This window comes from Leptosomus discolor, chromosome 15 (genome assembly GCF_034619465.1).
Source record: "Leptosomus discolor isolate bLepDis1 chromosome 15, bLepDis1.hap2, whole genome shotgun sequence".
Taxonomy (NCBI): domain Eukaryota; kingdom Metazoa; phylum Chordata; class Aves; order Leptosomiformes; family Leptosomidae; genus Leptosomus; species Leptosomus discolor.
The window spans coordinates 10443713-10469646 of record NC_141405.1 but is presented as its reverse complement, the minus strand read 5'-3'; the positions used below and the strand labels follow the sequence as shown (position 1 = coordinate 10469646).

The window sequence follows — 25934 nt, the reverse complement described above, 5'->3', positions numbered from 1 at the left end:
TGAGACAAAAGTGCCAGTAAAAAAGAAAGAAAAAAAAAAAAATAGACAATTGCTTCCTGTTTAGGGCTGCAGCTCTGAAGAGAGATCCTGCCAAGATGCTGGGGCCAGGGCAGGACCTTGGCACAGGTTACAGCTCTCGGGGGCTGCCCCTGGGAGAGCAGGGAGGGCAGGCAGGTCTGTCTGGACCTGTGCTGTGAGCTGGAGTCATCTGGGGGTACGAGACGAGAGAAGATGCTCTCAGCTCCTGAGAGTCCCCACGCTGGGCCAGGAGGTCCATGCCCTGGATTCCCGAGGGAAGAGAAGGGACTTGAACTTCTGCTCCTTTAGGATTCTTGGTGCCTACAGGCTTTAGGCTGAGCTCAGCTCTGCTTAGGTTAAAAGAGTCGAGAGTGTCTGACACGTGAGTCTGACGGGACAATTTGCAAAGTGACTTTCACACTGAACTTCAGATTGATTAAAGACTTATCCTCTGAAAATTCAAACACTTGGTAAAATTTACAGCCAGAGAGCAGGTACTATGGCAGTCGAGGTGGCTGACTTAAGGACTGATTTGTTCCTTTATCTTCAAAGTGCTTTGGTGCTTCCACCAACAGACTACTTGCAAGAGGTTAAATTAGGAACCAATCCATACGCACCAAGATTAAAACCGCAGCATTTTCTTCAATTAGCTAGCCAAAAGCACTTCTTTGTTTTAAGACCCCAGCACTGACATTTTAGATGACATTTAAAATTTTTCAAAAGCAAGAAAATGATCACTAGACATCAGCTTAAAATGCAAGTTTTTCTGTTTAGGAACAGAACATACTGTAATGCTTTACTAGATAGTTTGTGTTTCTTCTCCTGAACCATTAAAAATACATTAAAGATGTCAACAGCTAATTACTCTGACAACTAGCTTTACTTCCCCTTGTGCTTTTTCCGCATCAGACAGGCTCAAAGCGAGGAGGACATGAGAGTTTTTCTCCTAAAATCACAGACTGAAAGGGTAGGAATGAATCGCTGTGGGTGGATTTACTCTCAGTCACATACAGGATATTTTCAGCTACTTTCTGGCACACTGTGGAAAAGCAACGGAAAGTGAAAAACCAAAGGAATAAAAAATCCTGGTAGACCATGTAACACACAAAGTGATCGTTTAATTTCTACTCAGGGCTTTCATGAGGAAGTGAAAGTCTAATCATGTATTTTCAAAGCATCTTAGCAAAACTGGGAATGCGTCCTAGCAAAACTGGGAATACTCCTGCAACAGATAGCGTGGGTTCAGCTGAGCCCAGCCTAAAAGTAACCCAGCAGCCGTGCAGTGTTGGGAAAGGTCTTGCGCATCCCCATGCACTTCTCCTGGTCAATGAACAGCGAGTTGGCTTTGGTGGCCAGGTCATGCTCCAAGATCGACTTGGCATGCACCAGCATTTGCAGTATGTTCTCGGCGTCTCTCAGCCGCTGCTGAAGGCTCTGGATCGTCTCATTGATTTCATGGACCTCATTGACGAGGCTGGAAAACAGCAAGAAATGCCCATTAACAGTCCCGTCACGGGGGTGGTTTCTAGCACGGCGTTGGTGATGGGCCCCTTGGGGACAGGATTTCCCCCTTCAGTGTGCTCGGAGTAACTCAACCCCTCATTTCTGGCAGATGCACGGGAAAGGCGAGGGCAGAGCTCCTCCAGACCTCCGTGGGCAGGCATGGTTAAGTTTGCTCTAAGGCTTCGGCGATGTGCAGCCTCATCTCCTGGAGCAGCTTGTGCCACCGAGAAGAGGGAAGAGCAGCTGTGGTTTCCTGTTCCTGTTTGGTTTTGCGGGTTTGTTGGTTCACCCACCCGGATTTCCCTGTGCAGCGTTCCTCCCCACACCCACGGATGCACACACAGCAAAATGGGGGAGCTGGGAGAGGCTAAAAGTGAATGTGAAACAAGTGGAGGATGGAAAAACCCAATGGCATGCAAGGGCTGGGTTTATATGGCTTCTAAAAAGCTTCACGTGGAGTCATTCCCAGAGGGCTCCTAGGAGGAGGGGTGAGGTTTGGGGTGCCTCACCCCTCACATGGGGTGCTGTTGGGCACTCAGGGCAGCCTGCTCCTCCACGGCCCCTTGGGGTGCAGTCCCAAAGGGCTCACTATGTCCTTGAAAGGATTTCCAGTGTCCTCAGGGGAGGTGAGGACAGCCCTTACTGCTTCTCCACATGGTGCATCCTTTCTTGCAGTGACCCAAAAGGAAGCAGCTAAGTGCTCTCAACACAAGCCTGTCAGAGATTAAAGGGCTTATACTGCAAAACTAAGCCATCCAACAGCTGGGAAGCAGGCAGGAGAGTAGGTGAGGTTTACCCAAGTGGGAAAAATCCATCCCTTCACAGGGTGGTATCAGGCTGTACCCGGCCATGGCGTACAGCCTCCTTCGTGGGTGCAGAGCTCTTCTACCACCCCGAGGCCGGGATACCTAATCATTGCTCTTGATTATACCAGTGCACTTATGGAATGACTCTTTGGGGAAAAAAAAAAAAAAAAGATTAATTTTGTCATCCAGTGATGCTCCTGAGCGCTACGACCAGTCACTCCTCAAGGACCCTCCCAGCCCTGGGTCCTGCCTTACCGGAGCTGGGCAGTGTCCCGGCACAGCTCCACATTGGGTCTCCGCGTGCGCTCATCCAGCCGGGTCTGAGCCACTTTTAACACTAGCCCATTGTCCCTAATGGCTTTTCGGATGGCTTCTATGTTCATCTCGATCTGGAAGATTTCCTGCAGTGTCTGGCATGAAAAAACCGCATTCATAAATTAAATGATATATTCTCAAGTGACCACATCATTTCCCTTTTCTCCTGTCCATCTGCAGAAAAAACCAAGTTGAATAAGCAGACCCTGGGCTCAGACCCCTGTCGCTCTGACACATGCCAAGGCACAGATCCAGCAGATTTCTTTTCAAGGAAAAGCCTCTCTTTGCTGTTACTGTCACATCGGAGGAGATTTTGGAGCAGTGATGGATCTATTGAATTACCAGCTACCCAAAATTACTGCTTGCAGGAATTGATCATCCATCAATAGCAACTCATAGAGGGAAAGTTTTTAATGGATCCTCATTTAAAGACGTGACATCAGCCTGCAGAGCTGCAAGCCCAGTCTCTGCTCAGTTAATCGATACCGTGTCAAGCTCTTTTCAGGAAGCTTTCCATGAGACCCAGCAGTCCGAGCCAGGTGCCCATCACTGATCTCCACTTACCCTGCTTGGCAGAGCCATGCGGGAAACACACGGCTGACCATGCAGCAAACCTGGAGCACTGAGCCTGAAAGCATGTCCTTGGAGGAGAAGGGAGCCTGCAAACCCCCCGGCAGGCACCCCAGTAGAGGCCCAGCAAAGACTTTCTGCAGGGCAGCCAGCACTTCTGAAGTAACTACCAGGAGATGCAAACAGCATTTCCACCTTCTGCTTGAAATCCCTTTGCTGCTGGGCACTAGGGAAATAAAGGGTCCCTTGAGAGGAAGTTACAGTGCCAACTTGTCCTGCTCCAAGGAGAATGTCCCCAGTACTTGGAATTTCAAACAGATAATGATACTATAACCAGCTCCTTGTAGCAACCATTCCTCTTCTTGGGCCAGGTCTGTGTGGAGAGTGGTGTCACTGGGAAGTGACGGTGTCACACCGAAAGGGAGGGGTTCAGGCTACCTTGGCCAGGTGGGTCTGAATCTTGCTCTTGGCGTCAGCTGTCTCAGCGATGCGGTTGGCAAAGGCGACGTTCACCCTGTTGAACTGGCGCCACATCTCGTTGGCCGTCACCACCAGCAGGTTCTCGAGGTTGTCCCGCAGCTTGGCGGAGGCCGCCCGTTCGCTCTGGGAGAGGAGAATGTTGTCGTCCGAGAACTTGGCCCACGACTCTGGCACCGAGATCCTGGGGAGGAGGAAGGAGAGGCCTCCAGTAAGCCCATGCTGCTGAAGCTGGCCATGGCCAGGCATGCCATGGGAGCGGTGTGGATTAAATGCAGGTTAAAGCTACGCTCTTAATTTGACCACATGAAGGTAAAACACCTGGACACCATTTGTTCGATATGCTTATGAAATGATGACATGTTCATGAAGACAACTGTGGTACTTATGAAAGCCCAGACAAAGCAAAGATTCCCCCAGAAAAATGAAGATTTTAGTCAGACCTCATATTTACACGTTCGAGCCATCTAAGTGCCAAGTGATTCCCAGCTTCACGTCGACGCGCAGATTGCAGTCAATTAATTTTGCTCATAACTTATCTCAGTTTCATACTAAACTGAACAAGCATTAGATAATATTCATTTCCCTGTCTGTGCATTCACGATGAAGTTCACGCCTGTGCAGTAGGCCAGAACAAGGTCAACAAAAGACTTAAATACCACATAAGCCCCATTTAAAACATGCTGGTTCTCGGCACATTTTGCCCCCCTCTGAATTTTAGCATCAATCCTTTGCAATTCATTTGCAATATGTCTGAGCTGTGAATAATTATTCAAATATTAGAAAGATTGAATCAATCTATGCCCCTCCATAAACTGCACGCGTCCTTGTGAGCAGCAGATATATTCCCTCAGCCCTTTGCCACTTAGCGCATATCTCTGCGAGTGCTGGTTTAGGTCACCATTCATCTACTGCAGAGCCGAAGCTGAATTCCTGGCACCCAAAAGCAGCTGAACCGTATCCCAGGACCATGCTCTCTATTTCTTTATCTTCTGTGTCATTTCGGCTCCCTGCCAGGCCCTCTCCATGCAGGGGTGAACCCCCCAGACGTCACGTCAACCAAGAGCGCTCATGCAAGCACTGACACATCTTTGAAAATACGCATAAACTTAATGAGCTGTGCAGAGGTGTTGGGCTGAGTTCATTTTCAGGCTGATCTCTGAACCCTGATATAATGTGTAATTAGGTGGGACTCGCTTTCACCCACTGCGTGTTCAGCATCCAGCTGAAAGCAGAGGGTTGTTCTCCCTTTATGGTGAGCAGGGAGAAACGGCCCCTCCAAGATGGGTGTTTCCAGGCAGGATGGATGTGCCATGCAGAGACACATGCCTTTACAGTGGGCTGGGGACAACCCGTTCCCTGCCAGGGCGAGGCACCGCGCATCCCAGGGACCGCTCGGTGCTCTCGTGCTGCCCAGCGTGCACTCACGTGGCGTCAACCCGCTCCACCCCTCGGAAGTAGCTGATGCCATCGGAGGTGTTCCTCAGGTGGTGGCACTTGTCGTCGATGCGGTAGGCTGTCTGCTTGTTGGCCAGGTCCCTCTCCAGCTCATGCTGGGCTGCCCTGTTGGACCTTCAACACACAAACAAGAGCCATGGGTGGGGATGTATGGGTGGAATGGTTTCCTCCCACCTGGGCAGCTACGTGCTCCTGTGGGCGCCACTGCCCGCTTCCCATGGAGCCTGCCCAGGTTTTACGGCTGTAGGGTGTGGGCAGAGGTGGGGGTCTGCCGGGGTTTCACATCGCAGCTGCAAATGCAGCATGAGAGAAGGAGCTCCTCCTTACGCGAGCTGGGCTTTCGCCTTATCCAGGTACTGCTGCATCCTCTCCTGGCAGGATCTGATGACGTCGGCTTCCTGGGCAAAGGCAAAACATGACCCCATCAGTATCCATGCTCAGTTGTCCTGGTCACACTCATCCCCTCAGGCCTCTCCAACCGTGCACACAGCAAGGACAAAGCAAACTGGCAGGGAGTGGAGAAAGTGCCCCCCAACCCCAGAGCGCTCACTTGTGCAGCTGAGCCTGGGCGCAGCGACCAGGAGGGGATGGGAGGGTGCTGTGGCCACAGCCATGGCCTCCCACTTCACTTTCAGGGTGGGTTGCCAAGTGTTTTCTCATCTTGACATCAATGTCAAGTGATGATTAGTTCCACTATAGGAGACAGGGACAGATCCTGACCTGATATGAACAGGCATAGAGGTTCTCTGGACCAGCAGCGCTACACATCCCCATCCCCAATCAGCATCTGCCCTTTTTGCTCCCCAAATGTTTTCTTCCCCAGGAGAAATCCCATCCATCTGGGACAAGAGGAGACGGACTTGAGTTTGGTGTAACTTTCTAAGCCATTTCTAAGAAACATCCAGCTCCACCGGAGGAAGGCATGTGCTGCTCTCAGCTCACTTGACTTCAGCACAAATCTATCGCGTTTGTGAAGCCCCAGCTACTGGAGGCAGGTGATTAGTGCTCCAAAACCATAATTTTTAAGCCCTCCTGTCTGCAGGAGCCAGCTGAAAAGCATGGCCTAAATATGTCCGAAACACTTAAAATCCAAAATGCCATTATGGAGATAACCAGCTCCAATTATTTTCTTAAAATCTCATGACCCTTAAACTAATCTTTCAATTTTTTTAGGGCCTGACTCATAAGAAAAAATCTTCTAACAGAGCAGTGGCTTCACAGTCCCAGGGGCTGCAGTTTCCTTCCCAGTTTCGCGATGCCTTTGCAGTGATTGTATTTTGTTGTACCCTGCGATAGGATCCCATCTTCTGTGCCAGCTCTCATCGTGTTTGCTTTTTATTCATAATTTAAAGCAGCCTATATAAAGGCAGGCAGGAGTGCGCGGTTTTAGGACTGCTATAAAATGCATTGCCTAAGCACACACAGTCTTACTGCGGCCACGCTGCTCTGAGCAAAGCAAAGCTGGGGGTAGATGTAATATCTTTTATTAGACCAAGTAACATAGTTGGGAAAACCAGACAAGCTGTCGGGCAGACACTGCCTTCTCCATATCTGTGTGTGTGCATGTGTGCGTAATATATATGTATGTGACACAGATATATAGAGATATATCACATGTATGTGACAGATACTTATAGATCCTGTGCCGGCAGGGCTCTGAAAGGCAGGAGAGTCCCACAAGCTCCTTGAAGAGGGACAGAGGACCCTGATAGGCTACACAAACACACAGCTGGTTTTCAGCTATTCCTGCCTCTGGCAGGGCAAGTCTTACCCACACCGTGTGGGCACGCTGCTGCGTGGGGGAACGTCGTCCCCTGGCCCTGCAGGTTTTGGGGGTTTGAAGAGTTTAGCACCTCACAGGCACTAAGGAGCCAGAGAGGGAACAGGGCTGCAAAACCTGTTCAGAGTAGTTTAGGTAAAAATAACACATGATCTGTGTTGACAAACTTACCACAAAGAGCTGTTTCTCCACATCATCATGGACCAGGTCAATGCCCATCCTCTTCTCCCGGTGAAGCAAGCACTCCTGAGTGACCTGTTGGGGACATGCCATCACTGCTGGTTGCAAATCCCTACAGGGATGGTCCCCATGTCAAGTAATGTAAGAAATGAAATTGTAGGTGGGCACAGAGACGACAGCACGGGAAAAAAAGTGCCCAGGGCAGCTGGTTTAGCTGACAACGAGCAGCCGAGCTGCAACATCAGCATTAAATCAACGTGGGGGAGCACACGTGTCCCTGGCGCAGCCACAGCTGAAGGCAGGGACCTGTGTCAGGCTTGAGGCTGACCTCGCCAGAGCCTCGTAGGAGGACATGGGCTTTTGTCTCCCAAACCAGGATTTTGGATGTACCACTTATAAAAATATTTGGTTAAGCAAATACTGTTCTGATGGGCTCAGTACGTACTGATAGGGGAGGCAGCAGATGGCAAGGCATTTGTTTATTACTAACTTAACTAATGGTCTCTTAATAAAAACTTTCTAGACGTTACGGAGCTGCAATGAAACTTAATTGGGCGTCTGAATGGCTGCAGATGTTTCAGCAGTAGGCTACAGCTTGCAGCCCACCGGACAGGGTGCTTACCTGGAGAGGGGCCTCTGTCTCAGCCAAGGCTCTCTCCAGTCTTTTCTTCAAGTCTGTGAGTGCGTTCGTTTCCCCGATCATCTCATCCAGCTCATGGCAGAGCTCTGACTTCCAAAATTCTATCTCTTGGACACGATCTCCCAGGTTTTTGGTGCTTTCTACTTGGGTCTTCTTTGTCTGCTGATATTTATCGTGAATCAGACGGGAGGTATCGACTCTCAGACACTCGGCATTGCGCCGGGTAGTCTCCGACTCTTTGTAGTTGGTCAGATTGGACATGTACCAGTCGTCAGAGGTGTACCGGCTGAAGAGGGTTGTTCTGTTGGAAACAAAAGGAAGCATCTTGCTTGGGGGTAACCCCTGGGAGCTTTTGGAAAAGGGAGCCAAAGTTGGGTTGATGGCAGCTGCTTTGTAGTAGGCTCTGGGCATCCGGGGGAGGCTGAAGCTCTGAGGCAAGGGGTAGTAAGGAAAACGGTTCTTATAGCTTGAAGCCATGGTGCTGATGGCAGGCAGAAACTTGGTAGGTGTTGATCTTGGATGGGCATATGTTGCAGTTAAGGGAGATCCAACCAGCTCCATTCTTGAACGCCGCTATTCAGGTATGTGTCCTGCACAAAGGAGACAGAAGAAGACAACCTCACTCAGTAAGCTCCTGCACTTGCGCTACTTCTTACAGCGACACACGCAACTTAAAATACGAAGAGCGATGCACACAGCACCCACACATCGCCTGGACAGGCCTAAAACTCTTGAAAGCAAATCCCTTCTGACAGCATCCCAAGCATTTTTATATATAAGGATTTTACTTTGTTGTCAGTATCTCTCATCAGGTCTTGGAATGTAGAGAGAAACAAATCATGGCTACTAAGGAGAATGACAGATACTGTGCCTTCATTTTGTCTGTCCGTCCAATGAAACTGTAGTTGCTGATTCTCTGATGTTCATTTGTTTCTTTTGGCCAGCGTTTTTGCTGATCTTATAGTATTCCTGCTGTAATTTCCTCTTTAAAAGTTCCATTACCAGCCGTGATAGCTTTGGATGCACAGCTGCTACCAACCCAGCGCGGTTTGTGGGTGAGGGAATCCATCCTCATCATCTCTATTTTCACTTGCAGTAAAAGCTTGAGTGAGGTGTCCGCAGGTGAGCTGAGCTTTGCTTAAATTTGGACTATATCCAAATTTCACCCCACCCCTGCACCCACCCCACCCCACCCCCCCCCATTTCAACCTAAAAAGAACAGCCATCTCTGGACTTGCAAAGGAAGAAAAACATCTCTGGCTCACCTGCTGTAAAACAAATGCACTTGGAAAGGAGATATCCCACAAAGTCTTTTCAGAGCAGCTCGTAAACACCAGCCTTGCAGTAACCCTAAGGGGAAGAGTCACACAGGAAGATTTTGCTACCAATAACTGTGTAAGGCATGTGGGTGCCATTGCTCTTTTCAGATTAAGGTTATCAGTCAATTTTATCAGAAATATAATGCAGAGGGGCCACCGAATGTACCTGACACACCTCATCTAAGGACAAACACTCAGGAGGGTATGCTGTGCTCGGTGTGAAGTTTCTGTATGGTTACAGGTGTCACCCACGGGCAGAATAAGTCCCTATAGCTGTTGTAGCCAGGTGCTGTGTTGCAGGGATGTGTCCTTCCCCTAACACCATCCCATCCCCACTGCTCCCAGCCTGGCTCGGAGCCGCAGTGAAAGATTGGGACGCTGGTGTGCTACAACAAGATCCCTGGGTGGGAGGGGAGATTGACCTGAAGCATGTGCTAAATCCTATTTGTCACAGCATGAAATCAACTTTATTCCTTTAAAAATGGGATGTTTGCATGAAATAAACTCACTTTTATTCTAGAACAAAGCATCGACAGAAGCGATCACGTGGCTAGAGGTTTAATTGCTCCTCCTGGGCTACCCTAATCACTTTGCATGTGTAGGCGAGCTGAGAGAGACTGCCTTATTTTTAAAATCATTAAACCCTTGGGAAAGAGAGTTTCTTTCATTTTAGTCACCTCTGCAACAAAGAATGCCTCTCTCTACACAAGGGCAGGACGAAGGAGTCACAGTTTCCTACTTTCCTTCCTAAAGGCTTAAAAGGCGATGGATGGGAGGCACACGGAGACAGGCAGGCTCTGCCTGGGAGCTGCTGTTGCTGTACACCGAGGGTAACCCTCCTTCATGCCGGACGCTCGCAGCCCATTGACTCATTAAACTGCACGTTTTCCAACATCTAGCTATGGGGACAGGTGACCTAAGAGACTTCTTGCGTCACCTGTGCCTGTAGCAGTTTGGTGCATTCAGATGAACAATGTCTCAGAATGCAGCTATTAAATTAGAGAACGGCGAATACCGGAGAATAACAGGACCTTCAGTTCGGGCAAATCGGAGAAAAATAGGGATGAGTCAGAGGGCAAAAGTGTACAGCCCGCAGCTGGGAAATCACTGAACTTTGAGGACAGTATTTGCAAGCCTTGAGCAATTTTGGCCATGCTGGCATGGGCTGCCCCAGTACCTGACTTGAGAGCAGCATAGCTGTGGGCACCGAGTCTCGCCCCAGGATCCAGCCTGGCTGAAGAGGCTGTGGGATAGGCAGCGGGAAACTCACACCCTCAAATTTAGCAGAAAAACTTTCACAAACACAACCCTCCGAGCCAGTTTGGCAGAGCTGAGGATGAAACGTCTGTGCTCAGGTCCAACAAAAACCACTGTGTGTGTCGGTTCCCACAAACCAGTCACTTCAGCCCTTTTGTCCCTGCTAGGGACAGGCGACTGCACTTTCCTTAACTCCGTGCCACTTATTTATACGTGAGAAACAGCATTCCGAGAGTGGGAGACTGCTTCCCTGGCTCCTACCCCTGCAAATAAATTATTCCCTTTCAGCCACTGACAGACACATATTTAAGAACTTGGGAATGGACCAGGGTTACTTTCCCCTGCATTTCCAGCTGAAATAAATGTCCCTGCACCCTCTTGGGATAAGTCATCCCAGGGTGCTACTTTCTGCCACCCCTGAACACAGACACACCACGGGAGCCTCCAACCACCTAGCTGGGGTACACTTAGGCGACATAAGAGATAATGCAGAAGATCAGGAGAAATATCTCTGCTTTTTTAGTCCTCCCCTTGCTCACCCTTAGCTGCTTGGATGCGGGGTGCACTGCGGAGGCTTGAGGGTGCCCCGGGGGCTGCTGCTCACTGCTGTGCTGCCAGGCTCGGTGGCAGCTCTGCCAGGCACTGCAGCGTCCCCGGTGCCGTCAGTGACATAAGAAGCGGGTGACCGGGTGTTGCCCGGGCCGACTCCCTGCAGCTGCCATGGCAACCTGATGCAGCCCTCGGGCAACACAGCGCTCTCGATGGGCAACCCAGGGCCAGCCCTGGGCAAGAAAATACCCTCGTATGGCACCCTAGTTCCTGCCCTGGGCAACCTACCGCTCTCGCTGGGCAGCTTTGTGCAGCCCCTGGGCAAGCAGGTGCAGCTGTTGGGCAAGTGTTGAGCAGCTGGACAATGCTCTCAGTCATGGGGTTTAGTTTTAGGTAGTCCTGCAAGGAGCAGGGAGTTGGACTCGCTGATCCTTATGGGTCCCTTCTAACTTGAGATATTCTATGATCCTCCATCCCTGGCAGTGCTCAAGGCCAGGCTGGATGGAGCCTTGAGCAACCTGGTCTGGTGGGAGGTGTCCCTGCCCATGGCAGGGGGGTTGGAACAAGATGATCTTTGAGGTCCCTTCCAACCCAAACCATTCTGTGATTCTATGATCCTATGAACTCACTGCCCTCAGTGGGCAACCCAGTGCCACTCCTGGGCAACTTAGTGCAGACTCTATGCAACCTACTGCCTTTGCTGGACAACCTGATCCTGTCCCTGGACAACCCCCGGTGCCATCAACGGGCAACCCAGTACAGCCGTTGGGCATCCTAGTGCCACCCATGGGCAACCGTGTGCCACCCAGTGCTCCTGATGGGCAAAGTAGTGCCCTCATGGGCAACCCAGTGCCTGCACTGGTGTTCCTGGGCCAGCCCGTGGCCCAGCAGAGGCTCCACTGGGGCGGGTGGGTGCACCAGGCGCTGGCACCCCAGGTGAGAAGATGCACAGTGTCCCCAGGAGCTCCACCATGACACAGCCTCATGCAGCATCAGGGCATCACACACCAGTCACGCAGCGACATCAGGGATGATTCCTGGAGAGGGTCCTTCCCCAGTTATTTCAGGCTTTAGCCTGAGAACAGGCACTGAAACGGGAGGACCCTGGTAGTGCTGATGGCGTCACGCTCTGGGCTGTGCAAACACAGAGCGAGAAGGGTCTTGTCCCCAAGGGCTGCGATCTAGCCTGCCGTTAGAGGCGATCTTCTGATTCGGGTTTGTAGGTCTGTGATCTGGGCTGCTGTGTCTCTGGACAAATTACCTGACCCGTTCCCCAAAAGCAGAGCGGGGAGATGCACAGTGGTGAAAGGCAGGCGGGAGGCGTGGGGGTCACATAACTGCACCCGAGCTCCTCCGTGAAGGTGGGAGAGCAAAACCACCTCGGCTCCAGTTCTGAAAAGGGTGCCAAAAGCAGCTTTTTAAGCACCAGAGAAATATCTGAAACTCAAATCAGGGAAAAGAGTAGCCTGCGGGTAACAAAGCCTATTTTGGCTGAGAGTTGTGGATTAGAAACTGTGGAGGAAACCCAGGGAGAAGAGCACATCACTCCCGTGCTCCTCAGACACTTCTTTTCTTGGAAAGGTGCATCAACTTAACAGAGCAGGGCCTTGGAAAAACATCTGCTGAGCACGTGCTCTCATGGCAGCTCTCGGGACAGGGGGCCGTGCTGCTCCAGGGAGCTCACGTGAGAGCACTGCAGGGAAAGCAGGAGGTGCCGGATGGCGACTGTCCGGGCCAGGAGAGGAGAAAGTGAGGATGGCCACAGCAGAGCCCTTGGGGTTTTGCTGGAGAGACGTCGCTGCCGCCCGACCCGGCACAGGCCAGGGAATTGCACAGTGCTCCCCATCAAGGGGCTCGAAAGCTGCCCAGCTGCCCCAGCTCAGCCTCCATACGAGTGTGGCTGGCAGTGGTCATCACCGCCTAAATAAAAGCAGGCGCCACGATAAATTTGAAAAATATTTTGTGTACAAACAAGATTTGCCACAGGCTGTGCTGAGAATACTGTAAGATTGACAGGTTGTGTAAACACTGGGTAAAAAAATGTGGATTTCTCACTTTGAATCTATTCCGTGGGATAACTTAAAACTCTTACAATGCTTCAGCTTGAATTTCTAGAATAAAATAATGATAATTCAGGAGGGAAAGTGGGGTTTATATCACTTTAGCTCAGATGCTAGTCTGACAAGGCAGTGGTGGACTTTGATGACTTTGCTGAGAAGGGTCTAAGCCTCATTTACCTGTGTCTGCGGCATCACCTGAACCAGCCCATCACGGGCTCTGCCACCATCGGTCCAGCATACACTACACCATCCCCTTCCCCGGGCCGGGTGAATGAAACCACTCTTCAAAAAAGCATTTTCAAACTACACAAAAAGACAAGATTTTCTTGGGGATGAACTTGTTTAACCCCAAGACTTTGCTCTGTCATCACAATTTTAGGGATTTCCGTCCTCTTCCCTACCCTGTTGATTCAGACCACTAGCAATGGAGGATTTGAAATGCAAAGGGGAAGGGGCAGAAACCTGCGTTGCCATCAGCGAGCCCGCAGCTCACGTGGGGCTGGGGACAGAACAACGGGGAAAAAAATCCTCGTTTCAGACAACTGTGCGACTAGGGAAGTAAGGAGAGCAATATATGGTTTGACTCACATTTTATGGAGAACCTATAATGCTCCTCCAAACAAACAAACAAACAAATAAAAATATATAAAAATACACACACCCAGAGAGAAAATAACTACTAAATAAGTATTTCCAGCTGAAGGGCTGGGGGAATGCTCTCCACTTTGAGAGCTGGCCCCCAGCTGGCAGCGAGAGCAGAGCTCAGAGGGCTGCCAGGCTCTTGCCCTTTCCCCAGCACACGGAGGGATGTGCACCGAGCGCGGCTGGGTCTCAGCCAGGCGGCCGGGGAGGAGGCAGACGCATGCCCCAGGAAGGGGTGCTGCTGCGGGTTACTGAGCCTCACGGCTACCACGCAGCAGGGCTGTGAGAGGAATGGGCCTTTTCTCCAGCGTAAAACGCCGTTTGGATCAAAATGCACTGAAAGAGTGGTCTTGTACCTTTTCTGATAAAACTGGTGGAATGGCTATCTGAAAAGCCATTTCAAGCAGAAGAAAAACAGAAGGGGAGACATTTAACTTCAGCAAACTTCTAAAACAAGAGGTCTAATACATCTTGGAGACATTGACTTACTTTTCCTGCCATTTCTTTTCCACCAAACCAAGAAAAATTTCTAAAATATTTTAGTCCTGTCTGCGTTCATGCCCAAAACCCGACTTCATCCAACTTTTTACTTTCGACTCTAAGCCAGTTGTCGTCACTGATAGAGTCAGACTGAAAGCACTGGAGAAAAGCCCACTGGCTTCAACGAAACCAACATTCACCCACTGACTCCAAAACCAAAAAAATCCCAACCAAGCTTCCTGGCGGGGACATGACTGTGTCAGAACATATTCAGATACTTTCAGAAATTGTGATTCGCGCTCATCTCCTGCATGCTGACAGCATATAAGAGGAGCCAACCCGCTGTGATCTCCTGTGTTGAACCTACAGAGGACACAGATCTAAAACAGCTTTGAGCCACATTTTTGTCCGAGCTATTGAGTTTTACACTTTTGGCTTCAGCGGTCCAAGGCCTGAGCCCTTTTTTAATCTCCTCCAGGGTGCCAAAAGCGGCTGCCGATGCCCCGAGGGTGATGATACTCCATCCCCTGCAGCTCCCCACTGAGGGACACAGTGGATGCTGCAAGTCTGCACGGGCTCGAAGAACAACTGGAACAAGACCCTGTGAAACAAATCCATCGGGGGATATTAAATTCAAAGACAGCCCTGTCAGCTCAGGAAGTCCTTGAGATACTAATTGCTGGAAGCTGGGAAAGTAGACTGGGAAAGTATCACAGGGTGCTTGCCTTGCTCTGGTGCTTTTATCTAAGCGTCTCCTGTTGGCTCTGTCAGAGGCTGAATCTGGAGCTTTCTGGACTTTGATCTGAGCCAGCACAGCCATTTCTATGGTCCTATACTGCCAAAATTTTCCTCAGAATTTTGCCAGTTTTCTCTCTCTCCTTTTTTTTTTTTTTTTTTTTTAAATAATCGCAATGAGTTTGTTTTGGTTTTTTTTCTGACTGCTGATGCCGTTTTGGGAAGTCTGTTTCCCTCGAGCATAATAATCTGCATTAGTTATGCAATACACTGTTAACATGGTTTTTGGCAAGCATTCATTTCACCCAAATTCCTATCAGAATTCTGCAGGACATTCAATGATTTTTCCCTTCTTGGACAACAGAGCACCCAAGCCTCTTTTCTAAATAGCCTCTTGATGGACTGGCCTCAACTGTTCAACTGGGTCCTGCACCAACATGAAGCTTCCCTTGCATGAAGCAACGCTGTCCTGATTTTATTAATTTATTTTCTTTCCTCCAGTCAGTAAACAATTAGTTTACAAGCCCAGCTTTGCAGGGTCTGTTGGAATGATGCAGGAGGGTGGGAATATAGCTGTGGGAGGCAAAGGAATTTCCACAAACTAACTTTCCTAGCAACTTGGCTGATAAAGCCAGCAATAAAGCAGCAATAAAGAGCGATAAAAGCGGGCACGTCGTTCTTCGGACTGAAGGCATTTAAAGAAAGGAAACATCACATCAGTGCAGAAAGGCAGCTGAGGCAGCCGGGGATGCTATATAGAAGTGATCTATGAAAGCAAATCATTTAATGATACGAAAGCAAAAGCATCTCATGCATCAGAAGCAGGAAGGCAGGACAGTGGTTTAATGCACCTGGTGTACGTCAAAGATAAAGGCTGCTTGGCTACAACCCCAAAACCAACCCTGCAGTGACTGAACCGAGCAGCTTTACTCACCAGCAGCTCAGTCATGGGAGGAAAATCCATCCCTGTGCAGGAGACCCTGCCACAAGCCATGTGTCTGTTAGAATTTCACCCCAAACCCTCTCCCTAGAGACCCATTTTACAGGAGTTTTGTGGCAGGGCTGGCTCCTGCCATGGGATGGGCATAGGACACACTGTGAGAGGGGGAAAAAACAGACTCAAACTGAAGCACACATAGGGTTAGATGACTAAATTGCTTGAGGGAGATTTTAGAGTGTCAGCTACCAGAAGTAACATCAATATTGTCAACTTACGGAAAACTGGCATGGAGAGAATCAAAGCCCAAAGGGACCTGGGAATTCTCTAATGTCTGGGAAATCTGCTGCAGGAAAGGGGAAAGTATTTGTGAAAGAAATTAGAGAAGCTGCAACTGAAATTCCTCTGGTCATGGCTCAAATGGAGGAAAGAAATGCGTTGCCAATTGCGGAGACGGGAGTTGGAGAATCCACAAAAGACTCAATACGAGTTATATCAGGAAACTCCTTTTATTGTGCAGATGCACTTTCTTATATAGCATAATTTTCCAAAGTCATCATGACTTGCAGTTTTTCATAAACTCCAATTGTGCTATACATACATCAGTCATCTGCTTCTACCTATCACTTTACTATTAATACTAATGCGTTCCGCCTCATATGGATGTTAGCTTCTAATTCTTCTATTCTGACCCTCAAGGTCGAAGCGTCCTTGAGGCCTACTATGTTAGCTTAGACAAACTGTTCAACAGAGTTTTCCTTGTGCAGGCCCTCTAGCATTCCATGCCTGTTTTCAGCGAGCTACGCTCCCACAGCCTATCTTGTGTAAAGAAGCATCAAGAGGGTAGGACGGGAAGATAAAATTTAGAGCTGGATAATTGCAACACCACATAAACACTGTCAATTAGGAGAAAGCCTTAAAGGAGTTGGGCTAGGGGGAAAGATGGGGGACTCTGAAAGCAAAATTGGAGAAAATAGGAGAGTTTGGGTGCTGATATTGGTGTGCCCTCATAGTACAACAGAGCTCAGGTATCTTTTTATGTGACTCAAAAATGAAGGTGGAAATGAAATGAATGTGAAGCTGTCGCTGATGCCAGGATTTCGCTCAAGTCACTTAAAAGCATGAGTCTTTCAGAAAGGGACTGGGGTGCCTCCGTTTCCCAGCGCTCAGCTCGAGACAATTCACGGGACCCAATTCTCAAAACAGAAAACAGGCAGCTCTGCCTGAAAACCAGCCATCTGGAGCGGGGCTTCAAAACAGCCGAGCAGCCAAAATCACCAGGGTTTATGAAAGCTTTCAGTAAAGGAACACAGGGAGAGTAACAGCTCAAAGCAGCACAAAGGCTAGCGAGGGTGCCAACAAAAACTGGAAGTCCCTATGAGTTCAGCATGCCATCGGCTTATTTTGGGGAGGGAGATAAGTGCAGAAAGGGAAGGTGCGATGAGCTGGACAGTTTTTCTTGCTTGCGGTTATATCGTCTCTTTAGAAAGGGTGGCTGCTGTCTCCGACAGACTCTGGCTCCAAGATACACACAAAGTAGAGGAAACCTATCTTTAGTCTCTGTGAGACAAAAGTGCTAGTAAAAAAGAAAGAAAAAAAAAAAATAGACAATTGCTTCCTGTTTAGGGCTGCAGCTCTGAAGAGAGATCCTGCCAAGATGCTGGGGCCAGGGCAGGACCTTGGCACAGGTTACAGCTCTCGGGGGCTGCCCCTGGGAGAGCAGGGAGGGCAGGCAGGTCTGTCTGGACCTGTGCTGTGAGCTGGAGTCATCTGGGGGTACGAGACGAGAGAAGATGCTCTCAGCTCCTGAGAGTCCCCACGCTGGGCCAGGAGGTCCATGCCCTGGATTCCCGAGGGAAGAGAAGGGACTTGAACTTCTGCTCCTTTAGGATTCTTGGTGCCTACAGGCTTTAGGCTGAGCTCAGCTCTGCTTAGGTTAAAAGAGTCGAGAGTGTCTGACACGTGAGTCTGACGGGACAATTTGCAAAGTGACTGTCACACTGAACTTCAGATTGATTAAAGACTTATCCTCTGAAAATTCAAACACTTGGTAAAATTTACAGCCAGAGAGCAGGTACTATGGCAGTCGAGGTGGCTGACTTAAGGACTGATTTGTTCCTTTATCTTCAAAGTGCTTTGGTGCTTCCACCAACAAACTACTTGCAAGAGGTTAAATTAGGAACCAATCCATACTCACCAAGATTAAAACCGCAGCATTTTCTTCAATTAGCTAGCCAAAAGCACTTCTTTGTTTTAAGACCCCAGCACTGACATTTTAGATGACATTTAAAATTTTTCAAAAGCAAGAAAATGATCACTAGACATCAGCTTAAAATGCAAGTTTTTCTGTTTAGGAACAGAACATACTGTAATGCTTTACTAGATAGTTTGTGTTTCTTCTCCTGAACCATTAAAAATACATTAAAGATGTCAACAGCTAATTACTCTGACAACTAGCTTTACTTCCCCTTGTGCTTTTTCCGCATCAGACAGGCTCAAAGCGAGGAGGACATGAGAGTTTTTCTCCTAAAATCACAGACTGAAAGGGTAGGAATGAATCGCTGTGGGTGGATTTACTCTCAGTCACATACAGGATATTTTCAGCTACTTTCTGGCACACTGTGGAAAAGCAACGGAAAGTGAAAAACCAAAGGAATAAAAAATCCTGGTAGACCATGTAACACACAAAGTGATCGTTTAATTTCTACTCAGGGCTTTCATGAGGAAGTGAAAGTCTAATCATGTATTTTCAAAGCATCTTAGCAAAACTGGGAATGCGTCCTAGCAAAACTGGGAATACTCCTGCAACAGATAGCGTGGGTTCAGCTGAGCCCAGCCTAAAAGTAACCCAGCAGCCGTGCAGTGTTGGGAAAGGTCTTGCGCATCCCCATGCACTTCTCCTGGTCAATGAACAGCGAGTTGGCTTTGGTGGCCAGGTCATGCTCCAAGATCGACTTGGCATGCACCAGCATTTGCAGTATGTTCTCGGCGTCTCTCAGCCGCTGCTGAAGGCTCTGGATCGTCTCATTGATTTCATGGACCTCATTGACGAGGCTGGAAAACAGCAAGAAATGCCCATTAACAGTCCCGTCACGGGGGTGGTTTCTAGCACGGCGTTGGTGATGGGCCCCTTGGGGACAGGATTTCCCCCTTCAGTGTGCTCGGAGTAACTCAACCCCTCATTTCTGGCAGATGCACGGGAAAGGCGAGGGCAGAGCTCCTCCAGACCTCCGTGGGCAGGCATGGTTAAGTTTGCTCTAAGGCTTCGGCGATGTGCAGCCTCATCTCCTGGAGCAGCTTGTGCCACCGAGAAGAGGGATGAGCAGCTGTGGTTTCCTGTTCCTGTTTGGTTTTGCGGGTTTGTTGGTTCACCCACCCGGATCTCCCTGTGCAGCGTTCCTCCCCACACCCACGGATGCACACACAGCAAAATGGGGGAGCTGGGAGAGGCTAAAAGTGAATGTGAAACAAGTGGAGGATGGAAAAACCCAATGGCATGCAAGGGCTGGGTTTATATGGCTTCTAAAAAGCTTCACGTGGAGTCATTCCCAGAGGGCTCCTAGGAGGAGGGGTGAGGTTTGGGGTGCCTCACCCCTCACATGGGGTGCTGTTGGGCACTCAGGGCAGCCTGCTCCTCCACGGCCCCTTGGGGTGCAGTCCCAAAGGGCTCACTATGTCCTTGAAAGGATTTCCAGTGTCCTCAGGGGAGGTGAGGACAGCCCTTACTGCTTCTCCACATGGTGCATCCTTTCTTGCAGTGACCCAAAAGGAAGCAGCTAAGTGCTCTCAACACAAGCCTGTCAGAGATTAAAGGGCTTATACTGCAAAACTAAGCCATCCAACAGCTGGGAAGCAGGCAGGAGAGTAGGTGAGGTTTACCCAAGTGGGAAAAATCCATCCCTTCACGGGGTGGTATCAGGCTGTACCCGGCCATGGCGTACAGCCTCCTTCGTGGGTGCAGAGCTCTTCTACCACCCCGAGGCCGGGATACCTAATCATTGCTCTTGATTATACCAGTGCACTTATGGAATGACTCTTTGGGGAAAAAAAAAAAAAAAAGATTAATTTTGTCATCCAGTGATGCTCCTGAGCGCTACGACCAGTCACTCCTCAAGGACCCTCCCAGCCCTGGGTCCTGCCTTACCGGAGCTGGGCAGTGTCCCGGCACAGCTCCACATTGGGTCTCCGCGTGCGCTCATCCAGCCGGGTCTGAGCCACTTTTAACACTAGCCCATTGTCCCTAATGGCTTTTCGGATGGCTTCTATGTTCATCTCGATCTGGAAGATTTCCTGCAGTGTCTGGCATGAAAAAACCGCATTCATAAATTAAATGATATATTCTCAAGTGACCACATCATTTCCCTTTTCTCCTGTCCATCTGCAGAAAAAACCAAGTTGAATAAGCAGACCCTGGGCTCAGACCCCTGTCGCTCTGACACATGCCAAGGCACAGATCCAGCAGATTTCTTTTCAAGGAAAAGCCTCTCTTTGCTGTTGCTGTCACATCGGAGGAGATTTTGGAGCAGTGATGGATCTATTGAATTACCAGCTACCCAAAATTACTGCTTGCAGGAATTGATCATCCATCAATAGCAACTCATAGAGGGAAAGTTTTTAATGGATCCTCATTTAAAGACGTGACATCAGCCTGCAGAGCTGCAAGCCCAGTCTCTGCTCAGTTAATCGATACCGTGTCAAGCTCTTTTCAGGAAGCTTTCCATGAGACCCAGCAGTCCGAGCCAGGTGCCCATCACTGATCTCCACTTCCCCTGCTTGGCAGAGCCATGCGGGAAACACACGGCTGACCATGCAGCAAACCTGGAGCACTGAGCCTGAAAGCATGTCCTTGGAGGAGAAGGGAGCCTGCAAACCCCCCGGCAGGCACCCCAGTAGAGGCCCAGCAAAGACTTTCTGCAGGGCAGCCAGCACTTCTGAAGTAACTACCAGGAGATGCAAACAGCATTTCCACCTTCTGCTTGAAATCCCTTTGCTGCTGGGCACTAGGGAAATAAAGGGTCCCTTGAGAGGAAGTTACAGTGCCAACTTGTCCTGCTCCAAGGAGAATGTCCCCAGTACTTGGAATTTCAAACAGATAATGATACTATAACCAGCTCCTTGTGGCAACCGTTCCTCTTCTTGGGCCAGGTCTGTGTGGAGAGTGGTGTCACTGGGAAGTGACGGTGTCACACCGAAAGGGAGGGGTTCAGGCTACCTTGGCCAGGTGGGTCTGAATCTTGCTCTTGGCGTCAGCTGTCTCAGCGATGCGGTTGGCAAAGGCGACGTTCACCCTGTTGAACTGGCGCCACATCTCGTTGGCCGTCACCACCAGCAGGTTCTCGAGGTTGTCCCGCAGCTTGGCGGAGGCCGCCCGTTCGCTCTGGGAGAGGAGAATGTTGTCGTCCGAGAACTTGGCCCACGACTCTGGCACCGAGATCCTGGGGAGGAGGAAGGAGAGGCCTCCAGTAAGCCCATGCTGCTGAAGCTGGCCATGGCCAGGCATGCCATGGGAGCAGTGTGGATTAAATGCAGGTTAAAGCTACGCTCTTAATTTGACCACATGAAGGTAAAACACCTGGACACCATTTGTTCGATATGCTTATGAAATGATGACATGTTCATGAAGACAACTGTGGTACTTATGAAAGCCCAGACAAAGCAAAGATTCCCCCAGAAAAATGAAGATTTTAGTCAGACCTCATATTTACACGTTCGAGCCATCTAAGTGCCAAGTGATTCCCAGCTTCACGTCGACGCGCAGATTGCAGTCAATTAATTTTGCTCATAACTTATCTCAGTTTCATACTAAACTGAACAAGCATTAGATAATATTCATTTCCCTGTCTGTGCATTCACGATGAAGTTCACGCCTGTGCAGTAGGCCAGAACAAGGTCAACAAAAGACTTAAATACCACATAAGCCCCATTTAAAACATGCTGGTTCTCGGCACATTTTGCCCCCCTCTGAATTTTAGCATCAATCCTTTGCAATTCATTTGCAATATGTCTGAGCTGTGAATAATTATTCAAATATTAGAAAGATTGAATCAATCTATGCCCCTCCATAAACTGCACGCGTCCTTGTGAGCAGCAGATATATTCCCTCAGCCCTTTGCCACTTAGCGCATATCTCTGCGAGTGCTGGTTTAGGTCACCATTCATCTACTGCAGAGCCGAAGCTGAATTCCTGGCACCCAAAAGCAGCTGAACCGTATCCCAGGACCATGCTCTCTATTTCTTTATCTTCTGTGTCATTTCGGCTCCCTGCCAGGCCCTCTCCATGCAGGGGTGAACCCCCCAGACGTCACGTCAACCAAGAGCGCTCATGCAAGCACTGACACATCTTTGAAAATACGCATAAACTTAATGAGCTGTGCAGAGGTGTTGGGCTGAGTTCATTTTCAGGCTGATCTCTGAACCCTGATATAATGTGTAATTAGGTGGGACTCGCTTTCACCCACTGCGTGTTCAGCATCCAGCTGAAAGCAGAGGGTTGTTCTCCCTTTATGGTGAGCAGGGAGAAACGGCCCCTCCAAGATGGGTGTTTCCAGGCAGGATGGATGTGCCATGCAGAGACACATGCCTTTACAGTGGGCTGGGGACAACCCGTTCCCTGCCAGGGCGAGGCACCGCGCATCCCAGGGACAGCTCGGTGCTCTCGTGCTGCCCAGCGTGCACTCACGTGGCGTCAACCCGCTCCACCCCTCGGAAGTAGCTGATGCCATCGGAGGTGTTCCTCAGGTGGTGGCACTTGTCGTCGATGCGGTAGGCTGTCTGCTTGTTGGCCAGGTCCCTCTCCAGCTCATGCTGGGCTGCCCTGTTGGACCTTCAACACACAAACAAGAGCCATGGGTGGGGATGTATGGGTGGAATGGTTTCCTCCCACCTGGGCAGCTACGTGCTCCTGTGGGCGCCACTGCCCGCTTCCCATGGAGCCTGCCCAGGTTTTACGGCTGTAGGGTGTGGGCAGAGGTGGGGGTCTGCCGGGGTTTCACATCGCAGCTGCAAATGCAGCATGAGAGAAGGAGCTCCTCCTTACGCGAGCTGGGCTTTCGCCTTATCCAGGTACTGCTGCATCCTCTCCTGGCAGGATCTGATGACGTCGGCTTCCTGGGCAAAGGCAAAACATGACCCCATCAGTATCCATGCTCAGTTGTCCTGGTCACACTCATCCCCTCAGGCCTCTCCAACCGTGCACACAGCAAGGACAAAGCAAACTGGCAGGGAGTGGAGAAAGTGCCCCCCAACCCCAGAGCGCTCACTTGTGCAGCTGAGCCTGGGCGCAGCGACCAGGAGGGGATGGGAGGGTGCTGTGGCCACAGCCATGGCCTCCCACTTCACTTTCAGGGTGGGTTGCCAAGTGTTTTCTCATCTTGACATCAATGTCAAGTGATGATTAGTTCCACTATAGGAGACAGGGACAGATCCTGACCTGATATGAACAGGCATAGAGGTTCTCTGGACCAGCAGCGCTACACATCCCCATCCCCAATCAGCATCTGCCCTTTTTGCTCCCCAAATGTTTTCTTCCCCAGGAGAAATCCCATCCATCTGGGACAAGAGGAGACGGACTTGAGTTTGGTGTAACTTTCTAAGCCATTTCTAAGAAACATCCAGCTCCACCGGAGGAAGGCATGTGCTGCTCTCAGCTCACTTGACTTCAGCACAAATCTATCGCGTTTGTGAAGCCCCAGCTACTGGAGGCAGGTGATTAGTGCTCCAAAACCATAATTTTTAAGCCCTCCTGTCTGCAGGAGCCAGCTGAAAAGCATGGCCTAAATATGTCCTAAACACTTAAAATCCAAAATGCCATTGTGGAGATAACCAGCTCCAATTATTTTCTTAAAATCTCATGACCCTTAAACTAATCTTTCAATTTTTTTAGGGCCTGACTCATAAGAAAAAATCTTCTAACAGAGCAGTGGCTTCACAGTCCCAGGGGCTGCAGTTTCCTTCCCAGTTTCGCGATGCCTTTGCAGTGATTGTATTTTGTTGTACCCTGCGATAGGATCCCATCTTCTGTGCCAGCTCTCATCGTGTTTGCTTTTTATTCATAATTTAAAGCAGCCTATATAAAGGCAGGCAGGAGTGCGCGGTTTTAGGACTGCTATAAAATGCATTGCCTAAGCACACACAGTCTTACTGCGGCCACGCTGCTCTGAGCAAAGCAAAGCTGGGGGTAGATGTAATATCTTTTATTAGACCAAGTAACATAGTTGGGAAAACCAGACAAGCTGTCGGGCAGACACTGCCTTCTCCATATCTGTGTGTGTGCATGTGTGCGTAATATATATGTATGTGACACAGATATATAGAGATATATCACATGTATGTGACAGATACTTATAGATCCTGTGCCGGCAGGGCTCTGAAAGGCAGGAGAGTCCCACAAGCTCCTTGAAGAGGGACAGAGGACCCTGATAGGCTACACAAACACACAGCTGGTTTTCAGCTATTCCTGCCTCTGGCAGGGCAAGGCTTACCCACACCGTGTGGGCACGCTGCTGCGTGGGGGAACGTCGTCCCCTGGCCCTGCAGGTTTTGGGGGTTTGAAGAGTTTAGCACCTCACAGGCACTAAGGAGCCAGAGAGGGAACAGGGCTGCAAAACCTGTTCAGAGTAGTTTAGGTAAAAATAACACATGATCTGTGTTGACAAACTTACCACAAAGAGCTGTTTCTCCACATCATCATGGACCAGGTCAATGCCCATCCTCTTCTCCCGGTGAAGCAAGCACTCCTGAGTGACCTGTTGGGGACATGCCATCACTGCTGGTTGCAAATCCCTACAGGGATGGTCCCCATGTCAAGTAATGTAAGAAATGAAATTGTAGGTGGGCACAGAGACGACAGCACGGGAAAAAAAGTGCCCAGGGCAGCTGGTTTAGCTGACAACGAGCAGCCGAGCTGCAACATCAGCATTAAATCAACGTGGGGGAGCACACGTGTCCCTGGCGCAGCCACAGCTGAAGGCAGGGACCTGTGTCAGGCTTGAGGCTGACCTCGCCAGAGCCTCGTAGGAGGACATGGGCTTTTGTCTCCCAAACCAGGATTTTGGATGTACCACTTATAAAAATATTTGGTTAAGCAAATACTGTTCTGATGGGCTCAGTACGTACTGATAGGGGAGGCAGCAGATGGCAAGGCATTTGTTTATTACTAACTTAACTAATGGTCTCTTAATAAAAACTTTCTAGACGTTACGGAGCTGCAATGAAACTTAATTGGGCGTCTGAATGGCTGCAGATGTTTCAGCAGTAGGCTACAGCTTGCAGCCCACCGGACAGGGTGCTTACCTGGCGAGGGGCCTCTGTCTCAGCCAAGGCTCTCTCCAGTCTTTTCTTCAAGTCTGTGAGTGCGTTCGTTTCCCCGATCATCTCATCCAGCTCATGGCAGAGCTCTGACTTCCAAAATTCTATCTCTTGGACACGATCTCCCAGGTTTTTGGTGCTTTCTACTTGGGTCTTCTTTGTCTGCTGATATTTATCGTGAATCAGACGGGAGGTATCGACTCTCAGACACTCGGCATTGCGCCGGGTAGTCTCCGACTCTTTGTAGTTGGTCAGATTGGACATGTACCAGTCGTCAGAGGTGTACCGGCTGAAGAGGGTTGTTCTGTTGGAAACAAAAGGAAGCATCTTGCTTGGGGGTAACCCCTGGGAGCTTTTGGAAAAGGGAGCCAAAGTTGGGTTGATGGCAGCTGCTTTGTAGTAGGCTCTGGGCATCCGGGGGAGGCTGAAGCTCTGAGGCAAGGGGTAGTAAGGAAAACGGTTCTTATAGCTTGAAGCCATGGTGCTGATGGCAGGCAGAAACTTGGTAGGTGTTGATCTTGGATGGGCATATGTTGCAGTTAAGGGAGATCCAACCAGCTCCATTCTTGAACGCCGCTATTCAGGTATGTGTCCTGCACAAAGGAGACAGAAGAAGACAACCTCACTCAGTAAGCTCCTGCACTTGCGCTACTTCTTACAGCGACACACGCAACTTAAAATACGAAGAGCGATGCACACAGCACCCACACATCGCCTGGACAGGCCTAAAACTCTTGAAAGCAAATCCCTTCTGACAGCATCCCAAGCATTTTTATATATAAGGATTTTACTTTGTTGTCAGTATCTCTCATCAGGTCTTGGAATGTAGAGAGAAACAAATCATGGCTACTAAGGAGAATGACAGATACTGTGCCTTCATTTTGTCTGTCCGTCCAATGAAA

The 25934-nt window shown here is 49.6% G+C and overlaps 2 pseudogenes; both read right to left on the bottom strand.

The window, feature by feature from the left end:
* Window positions 1–1260: 1260 nt before the first annotated feature.
* On the bottom strand, window positions 1261–8308 carry LOC147414406 (tektin-3-like; annotated as a pseudogene).
* Window positions 8309–18548: 10240 nt separating this feature from the next.
* LOC147414405 (tektin-3-like) lies at window positions 18549–25596 on the bottom strand (annotated as a pseudogene).
* Window positions 25597–25934: the final 338 nt, after the last annotated feature.